This window comes from Triturus cristatus, chromosome 4_2 (assembly GCF_964204655.1).
Source record: "Triturus cristatus chromosome 4_2, aTriCri1.1, whole genome shotgun sequence".
NCBI classification, from domain to species: Eukaryota; Metazoa; Chordata; class Amphibia; order Caudata; family Salamandridae; genus Triturus; species Triturus cristatus.
This window is the reverse complement of record NC_140586.1, coordinates 728,651,444-728,669,657: the sequence shown is the minus strand read 5'-3', so window position 1 is coordinate 728,669,657 and position 18,214 is coordinate 728,651,444.

Below are 18,214 nucleotides of genomic sequence, written 5' to 3'. Positions count from 1 at the left end.
TGCTTGACAACGGTGAAACTGCCGCCCTCATCCTCCTCGACCTGTCGGCCGCATTCGACACTGTCTGCCACCACACCCTGACAACCCGCCTCCACCACGCCGGGATCCAAGGAAAAGCCCTGGAATGGATCACCTCCTTCCTCTCGGACAGAACTCAGAGTGTCCGTCTCCTGCCCTTCCGCGCAGCGGCCACCAAGATCATCTGCGGCGTACCCCAAGGATCCTCGCTCAGCCCTACCATCTTCAACGTCTACATGAGCCCCCTCGCAGCCATCGCACGCAAACAGAACCTCAACATCATCTCCTACGCCGACACCCAACTGATCCTCTCCCTCACCAACGGCCCCGCCACTGCCAGAGCCAGCTTCCCGGAAGGAATGAAAGACGTCGCGGAATGGATGAAGCTCAGCCGTCTGAAGCTGAATTCAGACAAGACGGAAGTCCTCATCCTCGGACCATCCCCCTCCACCTGGGACGACTCCTGGTGGCCCCCTGCCCTGGGCACCGCCCCCAAGCCCACGGACCACGCAGGCAACCTGGGATTCATCCTTGACTCCTCCCTCACGATGACCAAGCAAGTCAGCGCCGTTACATCTTCCTGCTTCAACACCCTCCGCATGCTCCGAAAGATCTTCCGGTGGATCCCCACTGGAACCAGGAAGACAGTCACCCAGGCCCTCGTCACCAGCCGACTGGACTACGGGAACGCCCTCTACGCTGGGACCACCGCCAAACTACAGAAAAGACTCCAGCGCATTCAAAACGCAGCTGCACGACTCATCCTGGACATTCCCTGACACAGCCACATCTCTGCACACCTGAGAGACCTGCACTGGCTCCCCGTCAGCAAGAGGATCACCTTCAGACTCCTCACCCACGCCCACAAGGCTCTCCAGGACACGGGCCCCGAATACCTCAATACCCGCCTCACGTTCTACACACCTACCCGCCAGCTCTGCTCCGCCAGCCTCGCCCTCGCCACCATCCCACGGATTCGCAGAACCACTGCTGGAGGAAAATCCTTCTCCTACCTGGCGGCCAAGACGTGGAACTCCCTCCCCACCCCCCTACGACTGACCCAGGACCATCTCTCCTTCAGGAAGCACCTCAAGACCTGGCTTTTCGAGCAGTAGCGGCACCCCCCCCCCCCATCCCAGCGCCTTGAGACCCTTGCGGGTGAGTAGCGCGCTCTACAAATGTTCCTGATTGATTGATTGATACTCTGCATCTTCCGTCTGCCCAGATAAGGTCTTGCACCAGTCGTCCAGTGGTCGAAACCACCCCGCAGGCATCAGCACCGTCAAATTAGCAAAGAAGTACAATAAGCGGGGCAGCATGACCATTTTGGTCAGAGAGATTCTGGCCATCAACGGAAGCCGCAATGAGCTCCAAAAGGCAACACTAGAGCGAAGCTAATGGAGGCCCCACCCAGGTTGCCCTCCCTCATGTCCTCCAATAAGTGAAATATCTAGATGCCTAAATATTTAAAAAGTATTGGGGGGCCAGTTGTGTTCTGCAGGGAGCTCCAGTGGTCTGGGGGAGGGTCCCGACGCTGGATACAAGTGTGTCTTTCGTTGGTTAACCCAGAGGCCTGAGAGTGACCCAACATCTTCCAACAGCCCAAAGGCGGTTCCCACCCCCCCTTCACGGCGTCTCCCAAGTAAATCAGCAAATCATCTGCATATAAAGAAATCGCGTATGTTCTGCCACTCAGCGACACTCCTAGGCCCTCCCCACCCTGGCAAAAGAGCTTGGCCAGTGGTTCCACTGCCAACGCAAACAGAAGTGGGGATAGGGGACATCCCTGGCGAGTGCCACGTGATATTGTGTACTGTGGGGATATGGTGCTGCCCGTCTTAACTCTCGCTGTGGGGAGAATATATAACAGTTGAACCCATTTCAACCAGCCCAACCCCAACGCCATTTTCCGAATGACCTCAAGCAAGTAATCCCAACTCCCTGTATCAAATGCCTTCTCCAGGTCAACTGGGAGGAAGGCAGCCCGTGAAAAAGTCCAGACATCTGAGTGATGGAGCACTGAGTATAATCTGTGCAGGTTGTATGAAGTGTTTTGGGAGGGAATGAACCCATCTGGTTGGGATGAACCAGGTGGTTCATATGTGGGAGTAGTCTAATTGTTAGGATCTTGCTTAGGAACTTAAAGTTATTATTAAGCATGGACAAAGGCCTGAAGTCTCTCACCCCAGCATCATGGCCCGTAGTCTTAGGGAGTAGGATCACCAATGCCGACTGCGTAGAGTCCGGCAAGTGTCCCAGTCGGAGAGCCTCGTTAATTATATTCACTAGGTGGGGGGCCAGTCCAGCGGCACACCTCGCATAGAAACTTGGCCAGGAGGCCATCAGGGCCCGGCATCTTACCACTTGCCATCAGAGCAGTGGCACCCTTGACTTCTTGTAAAGTAACGGGCCACCCAACTTCTCTGTCTCTGCAATTTCGTCAGCAACAATGCGAAGAACTAGTGGGGCCAGGAAGGCGCTAAGCTCCGCCCAGGGAGCACCCTGTGGGGTGGTATATAATTGTTCATTGTATCTCTGAAAAACACTATTGATCTTGTCCGGGTAATATTCAGTCGTGCCCGCATCTGTCTTAATACGAGTTATTGGGGAACCTCGGGACTCAAGCCTAATGAGCCACACCAGTAGGCATCCAGCCTTCCCTTCCTCACTCCGCACTCTATCCATATACGCCCTATAATCATGAGATCTAAGCCATTCCAGAACCTCATCATATTGATTCCGTGTGGTCAGTAATTGCATGTGCGCCTGTACCCCCGGGACCTGCATATTATCCAGTGTACACATCTCTCCCTTCAACCTCAGATGCTCCCTGTGTAGCTCCCTCTGTATTCCAGTCATCTGTCCAAAGCAGTGCCCCCTCACCACCACCACCACCACCTTAAATGCCTCCCATTCCACCAATGCTGTAGACGCTGTGTCTGCGTTCTTGGTAAAATATGTATCTATTATAGATGGCAAGAATTCCGCAAATGGTGCATCCTCTAGTGACATGGGGTTAAGCCTCCACATAGGTATTGGGGGCCTCTGCCCATGGGCTTTGTACGATATTATCAGCGGGCTGTAGTCCGAGAATGTCCGACCAAGATATTCAGTGTTTTTTTTATAAAGCTACTGATTGTTGGGAAGCACCAAAAAGGATCCGATCTCGTGTGCGAGATGGTGTATGTGGGAGGGAAAGGAGTATTCCCTATCTCCATTATGTTGAAGCCGCCATATATCTTGCAATTCCCAGTGTGCCATCCACTCCCGCAGTCCAGCCGCTGTCTTGTGTGCCGGGGATCACAAGGGGGGGGGGGGGGGGCGTGTGAACGGTCCAGCTGCACATCCGCCACACAATTAAAATCTCCCCCCAACACCATCTGTTCCACTTTTATGTCAGCTAGGTGGGCTGAGAGGGAGGACAGATATGCCATTTGATCTTGGTTGGGGGCATAACAGCAGCCCAATGTAATCTCCTGACCTAGTAGTCGCCTCACTCGCAACACATATCTTCCCTCTGTATCAATTAGTGTGCGTGTTGCTTCAAAGGTGACCCCTGGACGGATCCATATCAGCACCCACCGGCGTACGCTGAAAACGTAGTGGCAAAGATCTGCCCTCTCCATCTCCTTCTTAGGTTACTGACCTTACCTTGGGTGAGGTGTGTCTCCTGCAGGAGCGCTATTTGTATACCCCCTTGTTTCACGTAGCTGTGTATGTTGTGGCACTTGGAAATCGACCCCATCCCCCTAATGTACCATGTGAGTAACTTCAGGTCCTCATATGTGACCGCCATCTTATATGGTTCCAAGCTCCTTCCCCTCTGGGGTTCCCCGCCCCTTCTAGGCCCTTATAAATCAGAGGTGTGGCATCCCCGCATGCCTGAGGAACATAACAAATCAAACACAAAAAGTCCCAATTTACAACAACTCCCCGGCCCCAGAGCATCCCGGCAACGGCCATCTGCCCAAACTCCAAATGCTTTGTAGTGCAAAACATCGAAGGCCTGAACCAGTCACAGTAAGAGCCTTCAGGGTGTTTTGGACTCACAAGACAGTGTACTGTAATGGGTATAGCGAGATTATAAAGAACATTGTGCAGCCGTGGTCCGTGCAGGTAACAGCGGTGGGGTGGTGGGGCCGCGTTGGGGGGGGGGGGGATTTCGAAGGACGATGCTGAGGGAAAATTAATTGTTTTCATCTGCGGGGTTCGGGGTCACCACCGGGAGCTCCAAACTGTTCCTGTCAGAAGTGTCCGATTCCGAGTCCTCGGTTCCCTTCATGGATCTCGATCCCGCCTCTGATGGGGGACCACTTTTCTCGGTGATCTCAGCAATCGCCTGTAGCGCTGCGGCCCTCTCCTGCTCCGTCTGTGTGGAAGTTGGTTTCTTTGTCCCTAGGTGATCAGATCTTCGCTAGGATGGCTTCCTGGGTCCGCGGCCTCTTGCCGCCCACTGAGGCTTTGGCGCCGTCCCAGGTGTCTCAGTGCGGTAAGCCTCTATCCAATCCCAGGCCATTTTGGGATCCTCGCAGAAGTGAGTCTTACCATCTACGACAATGCGGGGCCTGGCAGAAAACATAAAAGAGTACTGGATGCCCTCATCTCTGAGTGCTTTCCTGACCTCCATATAAGAGGCATACCTCCGTTGGACCTCCAGGGTGTAATCAGGGAACATTGAGGCTTTAGTATTATTTACCACAAAGGGGCCATCTGTGCGGGCTTTCTGCAGGAGGATGTCTGTATCCCTATAATGTAATAGTCTGGCCACCACCGGTCGTGGAGGACGTCCCAGTGCCGGAGGGTGGGCCGGCACCTGATGCACCCTTTCCAGGGTGAGGAAGGATGTCAGAACTCCTGGGGCCACCACCTCCCTGAGCCACGGCTCCGGATACGCCACCATACTACCATTCTCGATCCCTTCCAGTAGACGAAGGATCCGTATGTTATTTCACCGACTGTGTCCTTCACCGTCCTCTGCTCGACGTTCTAGGGTCCGGACCCTGTCGGTTAGTTCCGCTACCTGCACAATGAGACTAGTCCCATAGCACATGCTTATGTCGGCTGATTAGATCGCCTCTTCACCTTCGCCTTCACTTCAGTGCAGGTCTCCAACTTGCCTCAGGGCCAGCAACTACACCACGGACATCATACTACTGCCCTATCCGCGCCTAAGAGCCCAGTTCCAATGCGCAGCCTCTCCACCCCTCCACTGAGCACCAATTTAGGCCTCAGGAGCCAGAGGCACTCTCTTTTCCAGTCCCAACAGTTTCGGGGAGACTCCCCAGTTGGGGGCTAGTATTGCTCTCTCCTCCAATGCTTCAGGCTCCAGCAGCCACAAGGCCCACACACCGGTCATAGAGCAGGGGTCTTCCCCCTCCTTGTGCCCCAGTGTCAACTATGCGCTATCCCGGGTGGTCTCTCCCGTAAGGCGCAGGAAGTGTCTCGAGGTAGGGGGCTGTCTTGTGTAATGTAGACATTCTGTTGGGGGCCACACACCCAAGTTAGTAGTTAGGCCACCTCCGGCGCCTCATCGGGCTGCCTATACAGATTCAGCACTGCCTCCTTCCCCTCGGGGCCACAGAGGGCGGCGGTCCCGCTGGCGCACCGCAACCCCAGCGGGAGCACCATAATCACCGCTGCCGCACTTACCTCTCCATGCGTTCCATAGAGCGCCACCGCTGCACGGGCTCAGTTGGCGCACAGCTCCCCACCGCGCCTCTGTGCTGAAAACTGGCCTCACGTCCTTGATTTCAGGACTAGTCGGTCCCTGAGCTCCTCAGCGCCTACCGTTCTCTGCCCAGCTCAGAGGCAGCACCAGGAGCCCGTCATCTGTACACAGCCATCGTCTCGTCACTGTGCTCCAGCGGCACTGCAGCCTCTTTGCTAGGCTGTCCACGGGAGTGCCAGCCCGGCCAACACTCACTCACTACACATCAGAAAAAAGATCCACATTGCCAATGCTTGTTTTAATTCATGACGCAAGTGAAAGAGTGAAACCCCACAAAATAAGTGAGCAGAGTTTACTTTTGGTTTTATGCATAATACAAGTGTTTTTTTAATAGAGTGGGTGCCTTTGTAAAATCTTAAACATAGATGACAAGTGCTTCCCAGTCATGCATTAAACCTGCAGCCAATTTAGGTATTTTATACAGCATCACTTTGCATGCTGGTATTTTGATCCCAAAATGAAGCAGTTAAAAGCAAATCTGCAGGCCCCACAATGCACCCTGCTGTTGACAAAAAAACAAAAGTAGGTGTTGGTAATCTATGTTATTGTGCCAAAGCGCAGAGTTGTACAATGCAAAATAACATTTAGTTTTAGCTTGGCCGAAGCGGCCTCCCCCCAAACCGAAGAAAACCCGGTGCCAAACGTACACCGGCAACCAACCGCAGCCCTGGCAGAGGGGAGAACAACCAGCATAGAGACCGGCCTCTCCCCGGAAGAGATACGAGAACGGGAGAGGGTCAGGACCCACGAGTTGGAGCTCGCCCGACTCCGCCTGGACGGCGAACTCCTACTAGCCGAAAAGAAATTGGCCCTAGAGCAACTGCGGCTGCAAGAAGAAATGGAGGAGAAAAAGCGGCACCGAGAACTAGAAGAAAGGAGGCTAACCCTCGAGCATGAGCGGGGCCTTAAAGAACTTGAAATCAAGTCCAGAAATGGAGAGACCGGCACCCCTGGAAACCGAGACACCCCTCCGCCGGCCGAGGCGAAAGTACATATCCCCAAGGATGTCGTCAAAGAGTACTACAAGAACGACGACATCCAACAATGGTTCAAGGCCTACGAGGTAGCCATGACCGCCCATCGGGTACCCCGGAAAGATTGGGGTGCCGGCCTATGGGGACGGTTCCTCAGCGAAGGCAGAGACACCCTGCTACAGCTCCCAGACGCAGTGATGACCTCTTATGACCATATGAAGGAGGCCCTGCTCACCCCAGAGATGTACCGCCAACGCTTCCGGGACTGCAAGAAGCTCCCCGGTACCACCTGGGTGGAGTACGTAGACTTTTTTAGCAGAGCCCTGGAAGGTTGGATCAAGGGCAGCAAGGTCACCTCCTACGAACAGCTGTTCGACTTCATTGTATGGGAGCACCTCTCCAACAATTGCTTCATCGAGCTGAGACAGCACCTCCTCGACAGCAAGCTGACCGAGCCGCGGAAGCTCGCCGCCGAGGCCGATCGATGGGTGAACACCCGGGTCCCTCGGAACTCGATGGGGGAGTACCAACGGAACACCACGGGGCCCCCCCGCCAGCGGGGCGGAGGAGGGGGATCGAACAGGAACAGAGACTTTCCAGCGGGGCCACCCCGGAGTCCTCCCCGGGGACCGCCCTCGAACCGCACGTCCCCGTCCCTCGCCCGAAGAGGGGCCCCCCCAGCCCGACCAGGGCCTCGACCGACGGTGACGTGCTACAACTGCCAACAGCCAGGGCACTATGCCGGTGACCTTACCTGCTACCTGCCCCGTGAACCGACGGGCGGGGACCACCGGGCCACCCCCCCGCCAATTGGTGGCCGCTGCCCTGGGGGAAGGGGGAGAAGAGGAAGAGAACTACGATGCCGGGCTAACCGAGTGGGAACCCGCCGCCATGACATTGGTATGCCTGGGCAGCCGGGAAATGGTACCCCGGGCTCCCATCCCGAGCAACACCCAGAAGTACCAACAGTGGGTCACCATTAATGGACGCCGGGCCGAGGCCCTCCGAGACACCTAAGCCAGCGTAACAGCCGTCCGCTGCCACTTGGTGACCCCCGAGCAGATCTTGCCTAATGTACTGTGCCCCGTCCGGTCGGCAGACAACACCGAGAGCTTGTGCCAGATGGCCCGGATCCCCTTCGAGTGGGGGGGAGTGTCGGGTATGCTGAAGGTAACCGTCCGCGACGACGCTCCCGTGGACTGCCTCCTCGGGAACAACCTGGAAAGTTCCCCCTGGGCCCACGTCGAGCGCCGAGAGCATCTGGGGATGCTGGGACTGCCCGAATGGGTCTGCGCAACCACCCGGTCCACGACCGCCCGGGCCATCCGACCGAGCGTAGAGGCTCCCCCCGAAGAGCCGGAGTGGCCCGAACCACCACCTCCCTCCGTCGAAGAAGAAGCCGACACCGAGGCCGGGCCGCCAGAACTCGCCCCGGACGAGGTCGCTGCGCTCGGCGACCTCCCCTAACTCGCCCAATGGCGCCAAGAAGGTGGCCCCACAAGGGAGCAGTTCCACCAAGAACAGAAGACCTGCCCCTCCCTCGAAGGGACCCGACAGCAAGCAGCCTCCCAGGCCGCCGGAGACCAGACGGGGACCCACTGGGTCTATTGGGACAATGACCTCCTCTACAGCGAGCAGAAGACCGCAGAATTGGGGGCCAGCCGCGTGCTGGTGGTCCCCCTCAGATTCCGGGACTTCCTCCTCAATCTGGCGCATGATGTGCCCCTCGCCGGGCACCTGGGGCAGGACAAAACATACAGCCGCCTGGTGACTCACTTCTGGCCCCGAATGCGGAAGGACGTGGACAATCATTGCCGGACCTGTCCGACCTGCCAAGCCAGCGGGAAGAGCGGGGGAAGGGTCAAAGCCCCTCTCCAGCCCTTTCCAATAGTCAACACCCCATTCGAGCGAGTGGGGATCGACATCGTGGGGCCCCTGGACCCCCGGACCTCCCAAGGACATCGCTTCATCCTCGTCCTGGTCGACCATGCCACCCGATACCCCGAGGCCATCCCTCTCCGAACAGTGACGGCCCCCGTGGTGGGCCGGGCCTTGATGGGAATCTTCTCCAGAGTTGGCTTCCCCCGGGAGGTTGTGAGCGACCGAGGCACCAACTTTATCTCGAAGTATATGCGGTCCCTGTGGCAACAGTGTGGGGTCACCTACAAATTCACCACCCCGTACCACCCCCAGGGGAACGGTCTAGTCGAACGATTTAACCGGACATTGAAAGGAATGATCAAGGGCCTGGAGGAGCCCCTGAGACGCAAGTGGGACGTCCTGCTGCCCTGCCTCCTGTTTGCCTATCGGGAGGTCCCGCAAAAGTCTCTGGGGTTCAGCCCCTTCGAACTCTTGTACGGACACCCTGTCCGAGGCCCTCTCAGCCTGGTCAAGGAAGGCTGGGAGACCACCATCCAAGCTGCTCCCCCCAATGTCTACCGGTACCTCCTGACCCTGCGAAACCAAACACGGAAATTCAGGGAACTGGCCGAAGCCAACCTCGAGGCCAGCCAGGAGGAGATGAAACGCTGGTATGACCAGAATGCCTCCTCCATCGAGTTCGAGCCAGGCCAGCAGGTCTGTGTCATGTCGCCCGTCGACCCCTGTGCCCTCCAAGACAAGTGGACCGGGCCCTTCAAGGTGGTCGAGAAGAAGAGCCCCGTCACCTACCTGGCCGACCTGGAATCCCCCAGGAACCCCCTCCGGGTCCTCCACACCAACAGGCTCAAACCCCACTTTGCCCGAACAGAACTTAGCCTGTTGATGGCTACGGACGATGGGGCCGAGGACGACTCCGAGCCCCTACCCGACCTCCTGAAAACCTACGAAAAGGACGGCTCCATGGAGGGAGTCATCCTCTCCGCCACCCTGACTCCCGATCAGCGGCGAGATTGTCAAGGACTGCTGCATCGCTTCGCTGCTCTCTTCTCCCTCACTCCCGGAGTCACCCGATGGTGCGTCCACGACGTCGACACCGGGGACAGCCCCCCCTTGCGACACCGAGCCTACCGGTTCCCCGGGCGAGTGCGGGCCTCCATCCACGCCGAGGTCGCCAAGATGTTGGCCCTGGGGGTCATCGAACCCTCCGACAGTCCCTGGGCCAGCCCTGTGGTCCTGGTGCCGAAAGCTGCCGCCCCCGGCACCACCCCGGAGCTCCGGTTTTGCGAGGACTATCGGGGATTGAACGCCGTCACCAAAACCGATGCCCATCCCATTCCTCGGGCAGATGAACTGATCGACCGCCTAGGAGCAGCCCGCTACCTTAGCACCTTCGACCTCACCGCCGGATACTGGCAGATCGGGCTCACCCCCGGCGCCCAAGAGCGTTCCGCTTTCTCCACCCCCGATGGCCATTACCACTTCTGCGTGATGCCCTTCGAAATGAAGAATGCCCCGGCGACCTTCCAGAGGCTGGTAAATAAGGTACTGGCCGGCCTAGAGGCGTTCAGCGCCGCCTACCTGGACGATATTGCGGTGTTCAGCAGCCACTGGGCCGAGCACCTGAGGCACCTCGGGAGGTCCTGACCGCCCTCCAAAGGGCCGAACTTACCGTAAAAGCCAGCAAGTGTCAGATAGGCCAAGGATCAGTAACCTACCTGGGACATCAAGTGGGGAGCGGCCATGTGGCTCTCCTCCAGCCAAAGATCGACGCCATCGTGGCCTGGGAGCCCCCAACCACCCAAACCGCTGTGAGGGCCTTCCTGAGACTCACGGGCTATTACAGGCGGTTCATTCAGAACTATGGAAGCATTGTGGGCCCCCTCACGGAGCTCACATCAAAGAAGCAGCCCAAGAGGGTGCACTGGACGCCCGGGTGTCAGGCGGCCTTCGAGACCCTCAAGACAGCGATGTGTACCGCTCCCGTGCTACAAGCCCCCGACTACAGCAAGGAGTTTGTGGTGCAGACGGATGCCTCGGAGTACGGAATCGGGGCTGTCTTGTCCCAAGTGAACTCTGAGGGGGTTGACCAGCCGGTGGCCTTCATCAGCCGGCGCCTGCTGCCCTGGGAACAGAGATGGAGCACCATTGAACGGGAGGCCTTCGCCGTGGTGTGGGCCCTCAAGAATCTCCGGCCCTACCTCTTTGGCACCCACTTTCGGGTCCAAACCGACCACCGACCCTTGCGGTGGTTAATGCAGATGAGAGGCGAGAACCCGAAGTTGTTGCGATGGTCCATCTCTCTGCAGGGGATGGACTTCACTGTAGACCATCAGCCCGGCAACGACCACGCCAACGCCGACGGCCTGTCCCGCTTCTTCCGCCTCGGCGAGGAGAGCCCCCAAGACGATGGGTGACTCTCCCCGCCTTCAGCTGGGGGGGACGCCTGTTGGACCCGGCCTCGTGGCGTGGTCCCGAACCCTCCTACCCGACCCGACGGGGGCAGCCCCCACCCTTCGGGGTCCCTCCGGATTGTACTTTGCTCCCCGCACCAGCCTACGCGACACGGCCCGCCCCGGCCTCGGCCCCAGCGAAGCCCCGACATCGAGGCACCAAGATCCGGCCAGGGGGCACCAAGTGGCCACTCCACCGATCCCGGAGGAGGGGAGTTTCGATGGGACCCCCAACCATCCCCCAACGCCTGGTTTCGATCGCCCTCCGGCCTTCCTGGGCGCTGGCGCCTCTCCCGCTGGGTGTCTGGCCTCTCCCATTCCGGCCCCTCCGCCCCCCAGGCGCAAGGGTCCGGACATCAAAGGGTTCCAGACCTATATCTGGGGCAGCCTCAAACCAGGACGGGAGTTGTATCCTGGAGTCGAGAGCCCTGCTGATCGGATCGCGGCTGACACTAGGAAGAAAGATTCATTACTTGGAACTTGGAACTCTGAGCCCTGCTGACTGCGTCGCGGCTCCCCCCCCCTTGCTGAGAAGAAGACCCTCACGGAACATCGGAGCCCTGCTGACCTCGTCGCGGCTCGACCTCGTAGAAGTAAACCATCGGAGCCCTGCTGACCTCGTCGCGGCTCGACCTCGCAGAAGTAAACCATCGGAGCCCTGCTGACCTTGTCGCGGCTCGACCTCACCGCAGCAATCCCCTGAGCCCTGCGGACGACGTCCCGGCTCCCGGAACCCCCCGGCTCGAGGATTGAGAGCTAGGCGCAGGGTGTTCCAGTACCAGGCTAATACTGAGACTGTCCCGCTACCCCATCCCTACAAGACTTTGAGACTCTTTTGGATCCCTCGATCCACCTGTAAATATTACCACAGAAATCTGCCTTGATTACCGATAAAGACTTATGAGAATTGATACCCTGGTTGTGTCCCTTTGTGGTGGTGGGGTTGCTTGGCTGATACGATCATAGGAGAAGGACCTCGCCCAGGAGGCTTCTCAGCGGCGCTCGGCTACTCGCCTACGGAACGGTGGCCCTCGGGGTGGTCCGTCCGACACCATCGGGCTCCCGGAGGGCGCCCTTCTAACAAAAACAATATATTTCATAAGTATACTGTTACAAAAATCGAAAAGTCTTGGTAAATGACGTGCCTCGAAATGGGATTTTGCAATAAGAAACCAATTCTTTCCAAAATTCCACATTTTTACACAGATGCCCTTTCTCTAGTAATACTTGTAAAGTCTGTAATCCTCCAGGAATGTGCTACATGTGGAAAAGATTGGGCGATTTCTCCCAACCCCGCCCTTCTGCTACAACAAAAAGGGGAAACGTGACAATTTGTGAAATCTTCTCGGATCTGTTTCACTCTTTATCGGAAGCGCTATAATCCTTTTACTTTCTTCCCAGTGCACAATAAGGGAGCGATCTAGCGCTGCACCAGAAACAATGAATCAGTCTTTACTTTCAATGGCCTTGAAGGTGCGCTTACTTCACTCGCCCCCAAACAGTGTGGGTGGTCTTTTTGAAAACAGAATGATACAGGACAGGGAGGCCTGCGCGTTCATACATTGCTGCACCAACATTCATGCATAGCGCCGCTCGGCTTGTAGAACAGGTGCAATATTTGAAAGTGGGCAGCCAGTAAAGGCGTCAATACACTCACAAACACGCTCCATTACAGACAAGTGCGTAAACAATAAAGGCATTTACAAAAAAAGTTGAACATTTGAAGCAGAACCGGAACAGGAAATGAAAGAGTTTTTACATTACTACATTGCACAGAAAAGTCGTCAATGCGAACGCCATACTTAGATATGGACTCACAGCTTTCTGATTGCCTCACAGCTGAGACAACCGCCTTGTCCTTGGAAACTGTCCTAAATCGACCACCTTACTACCCACCCCCCGTGAGGTGATGTGACTTTTACAAAAATGGAGGGCTTTCCGAATAGGTCCGCACTTTCCGATCTATATACTACTACTAGTAGGTCGCATTGTCATTTGCTCATTGGCTGGAGTTCCTAAAACACTCTCCATATTGTAACTGGGCATGTCAGTCACAGTGACCACCTGTGATTGACTACAAATGTATGAATGGTTACCTGTAGGGGGCAGCAGACCTTCAGTCTTATATTTTCTTTCACAAAGCACCAACTTTCGCTTTAATTGACATGGTGCTTAAAAAACATAAAAACATGTTTCTTGTTTTGGAAACAACTGTGGATGCATGCAGGTGTCCCCGGTACCCCTGTATGCTCCCTTCAAAGATCTCCAAACTAATTCCCGAATTGGGAAGGCAGCATCCCTGTGCGAATCAGACACCACGTTCTTTCAAATGTTGTTTACTTTTTAATGAGTTGTGACTGCCGCTTCAGTCACCACTGATTGATTTCTCACTCGACTCGCAATTAGGAGGGGTCATCTCTTTCCCGCCCCCTCCTCATTGCGATTCGGAATGATTTGCAAAACCGCTCTCGCAAGTCAGGACATCTTTTCTGACTCGCAGAAGGGATTTCGTACATGACTAACACCATTTTGCGGTCACAAAACCTGTAAATTTGTTCATCTCATGGTTTTCGATCGAAACATGTTTTGGTATATCTAGCCCTGTCTGGCATTCCGTGTCTGATAATGAGTGGGTTATTACTGGAGCCTTTGAATGTGGGTAGAAAAGGGGCACGACAGATGTTAAAAGAGAGTTTTAGACAGTGTTCGTCTCAGATTTAAAATATTGCCCTATCCGTAACGCTTGGAGGGAGATTGACTAAAGGAAGCAAATTTAATATGAAGAACGGGAAGGCCCGTTTTAGATTTGCAGTTTACAAACCTTTAACAGTTTACACTAGATGGCGCTCTGACACAGGCTATTTCTACACTGCGCGTTCATAAAAATCGTTTTACTGTATTACACTGAATGGGTTTTGTTGTGGCGCGTTTTGAAAGTTTACATTGAGCTTGGTGGCGTATGTGGGCTGGCAAACTTCTCGCTATCTGTTTCTTTCATAACAAATACTCCCATAGTCCATAGAATCCCCTGACCTCAGAATGTGCCCCACTCCCCCCACACCGAATCAAGCCCAGGCACGCTCTCCTATCTTTAAATATTCACAGTGATTTCTAACTAAATAAATCAGTGTATGGCCACGAGCAAAAACTATTGGTTCATTTATTTGTTCCCTTTGTAGACTAAATAACCAAACCTGGGAAGAACCAAGAGGCCCTACCTAAAATTCACCATTCACTAAGAAAAGCCTGACTCATCCAAAGCTGCAACATCCCTCTTCTCTGCTGATAGCCTTTTTACAATTTCTGCAGTGTAGTGCCTAGGAGCAGACACGTGGAGCGCTATACAAGAACATTCTTTGCTTAACATACTATTCCAATGTGGAAAATGCAAACCCCACCCATAGGCGAGTCCTCCCTCCCCCACCCCACCTTTTTTTCTGCGTCCCTTTTACCTTTAAATTACACCACTGACAATTTGCTTTGGTGCCATAAAAGGTCGCAGTTTATTAAACATAATATGGTTGTACATTTGCAGCTTATTGATCATTCAAACATCCATGTTATTGTATACTTTCATTGTCTTTGTATCTACCTTATCGTTATGCGTTCTTAGACATTATATTTTATCGGGGGCCCTTTTGGCCGGGCCTCTGGGTCTGCGGTTCTAGGCGTCGACTTGCTACCGAATTTGGTGGGTGTCCGTCCGGACCTGGCCGGGCTACAAGTGCCGTTCCGCTTGCCTTGGACCTCTTGTTGGTTCCTAGCTTACTCCTAAGGGCCCCTGCTGTGTGGCATCCCAAGAACCCTGTGTGAGCATTTCATCTACCTTGCCTGTGTCCTTGTCATTTAGCTTCTTCAGTGCCCCTGCCGCGAGGCAGCCCAAGGGCCCTGTGGGAGCCCCCATCTACTCTGCCTATGGCTGTGTGCCGTCATTCGCTGCCTCAGTGTCCCTGCCGTGAGGCATCCCAAGGACACTGCGTGAGCTCTCCATCTACCTCTATTAATTTTCTCTCTTTTGTATATCTTTCTTGGGTTTCTTCCACCATGCTACCTACGGTTTTGCTCTCCCTTCTCATCCTTCTTTACGAGAAACCCATCTGTTTTATCACCCCCATGGTGTTCAGCAACAACATGTCCATCCCCCCACCCGTCATGTGAATACAATCGTCTGCTTGTTTAATAGGGCTGGGTGGGGGGGACCTTGCCCCACTTCCCTTCTCCCCTCCCTGCTGCCCCCTACTTTTCTGTGCCTCCATTTTCCCTGTCAGCCCCTGCCCCTTGGGCCTGTTTGCAGCTTGAGGCAGGATGGTTGCCCCCGCAGGTCCCGCATGCGTGCTCGTATCTACAGGCATCCCCCCACTTACATTCCTCCTTGTCATATTTCCAACACGATTTTCCTGACTCGCCCCTGTTCTGTTTTTTTCCTTTAAAAAATTGTCCCTGCCCTTCGTATTTATCTTTTGCGCCATAGGGATGAAAAGTGGACCCCCTAGAGCTCACCCCCTCTCTAGCCGCCACCATGTGAGTTGTAAACCCTTCCATGTCTTGGAAATCCCACTCAATGACTGGCTATGTCTGCATTTTCTCCCTAAAGCAGTCATCATATTTTAGCCAAGCGTCACCCTGGTACTTTTGTTGTGCGTCCTTCACCCTTTGCTCATATAAAATTAAGGCTGCTGCACTCTGGAGGAATTTCTCACTGACTACACAGGCCAGTGTCCTGAATTCCCACATCCAATTCTCAAATGACCTTTCTATTCTGGGCTTACGACTATCTCTCCTATCCTTGTCTTTTTTGTCGTGTGGTGTTAGGTCCAAGTCTGCCTGGCGCACCTCGAGCAATGAAAAAATGTCTATAAATTCTTTCCTCCAGATCCGTTCCTTGACGTTCAACGGGATGAGGTTGGCAAGCATCAGGAGCCTATTGGTTGTGGGGGCGGGGGTCACCTGGGGAGGGGCGTATGTATTTGCTGGCTGGTTTCCCCCTTGGGTCCGGGCCCTCCCCTGCCCCACTTTGTTCTGCAGTGCTCCCTTCGTGCACCCCGTGCGGTCCCCCCGCTCCTCGTTTCATTGCTCTGTTTCTCCTGTTGAGGGTTATCCCGCCCCCTGCCTATTTTCCCTTTCGGGTCCTCTTTTCTCTTCGCTAGTTGATCTGTCCCGGCTCACCCCATTGCCCTCAGTATTCCATTGGGGGCACCCCTCCAAAGGGGATCCTGCCCCCGGCCATTGGCCCCAGGGCACCCATGCTGCTGGGTGCGCTGGTCTTTGCCCCCATGCCTCACCCTGGAAATCCTGTTGTTCCCTTCCTGGGCATGTCAGCCATGGTGGTTGGAGAGGCCAGGTCCCCTGCATTGCTAGATTGTCCCCCCCAGCTGTGCACCCATGTACCCAATTTGCCGTGGCCCCTCATCTGCTGGACCGGCCCGCTGCACTCTTGTGCCCTTTTCCCTTACGCCTTTTGCATGGTGCTTACCCCTGCCATTCTCTGCCGCGGTATGTTGTCCTCTACGTGGCTCCTGCGTGGCCGCTGTGCTTGATACGGACCCCTCATTGCTGCTGCTGTCCTCTCTGTCTGATCCCGATATTATCTCAGGTGGTGATGCTGCTCTTCCTCTGCCCCAGGCTCCGCTCCTGCCCCTGGTGCCACTTGCCTTACCCACGGCAGTGTCCTTTGTTCCTGCTCGGTTTGTCGTCCTGGGGGTAGCCATTTTGGGTGCATGCCCCCTGTCCCTGCGACTCTTAGGAGGTGGAGTGGGAGGGGATGCCCTCCGTGGCTTCTTTCCTGTCACCTGTGGTCCCCCCTGGATTTGTTTGTCCATCCACGCTTTCACTTTCAGGGCGACCAGAGCCCTGGCTTCATTCAACATGGCCTGCAAATCCGTATCTAGATCCCGCCCAGGATCCACCCGGGGCCTCCGCTGCCCCCTCTGGGGGGCCTCAGCGGGCCCCTGTGCTTCCTGGAATCTTGCGGGCCTCCGCGTTTCCCTGCCAGTTGCCCTTTTCCCACTTGCCATTCTGTTGGCCTGAAATACCTGTAGGACGTCTTGCTCCCTGTTTCACAACTGGGTCTCTGCTTTTGGCAGTCCTGCAGTCAGGCTCCTGCCTGCTTGACCTCTTTGTTTCTCCTTTTGGTGCCCCCAAATGCCCGTAGGTAGCGTGCCCCTTCGCTTCCTACAAGCTGGTAGCTTTTGATTCACCCCCGTAGCTCAGCGGAAGTTGCTCTCCTTCCAGGCGCTCTCTGACGCTAAATTGACCCAAACATAGACCCCTTGTGCAGGCTGTTACAGTTAGCGCTCTAGCGTTAGACGCTAGAGCGCAAGAGGACACTACGCAACGCGTACGCCACGAACGTGGCGTACGCCACTGTATAAAATAAAGGGGCGCGGCCTGCTAAGGGTGTCGGGCGCCGAGACCCAGGCACAGAGTGTGGTGTCAGTTATTGCAGCGGCGAGCGCATGCGACGAGGGCCTTCACCGGCGTTAGCGGCCCCACAACACTGGCGACGAGTACGGAGATTGACCCCGTGTGCCCCAGCGGAGATACGCGCCCCGCGGCAGTCCCGCGCGCGCGCACGTGATCCTGACGTCCCGACTGAAACCGGCTCTTTCTCACGCAGGCAGTGCAGCTGGGCCCCTCTGAGTCTGCCACGACCAACGGTGAGTGCACGTGTGCACCGAACACGGCCCATTTCGGCAGATGAACATTCCTGCCACTGAACTGAGTGACTCTGTTTCCCTGCTGTGCCCTGGCTGGGCCCTGAAGCCCTCTGCCCCAGTTGCCTGCTGTGCCCTGGCTGAGCCCTGACGCCCTCTGTCAATCCCGGGTGGGGGCATCTCTTGCCACTGCGGCCTCCTCTGCCTGCTCCCGTCTCTCCTGCTGTGCTGTGCCCCAGGAAGCCATGGGTGATGATGAGCGCCCCGCCCAGGCAGTGCCCTGCACCCCGCGTCTGGCGTTCTGCCGCCCTTCAGTGAAGCTGCTGACCCTGCCACTGCCGCCCCACGCTGGCAAACGTGGATTGGCCGACTCTACAACTATTTCGCGGGCACCAGGGAGACGGATGGCACCGTGAAAAGGTCCCTACTACTCCACTATGCAGGGGAAGAAGTTTATCTCCTATTCAAGCATCTCCCCAACACAGGGAACGCGGACGACTATGACGCGGC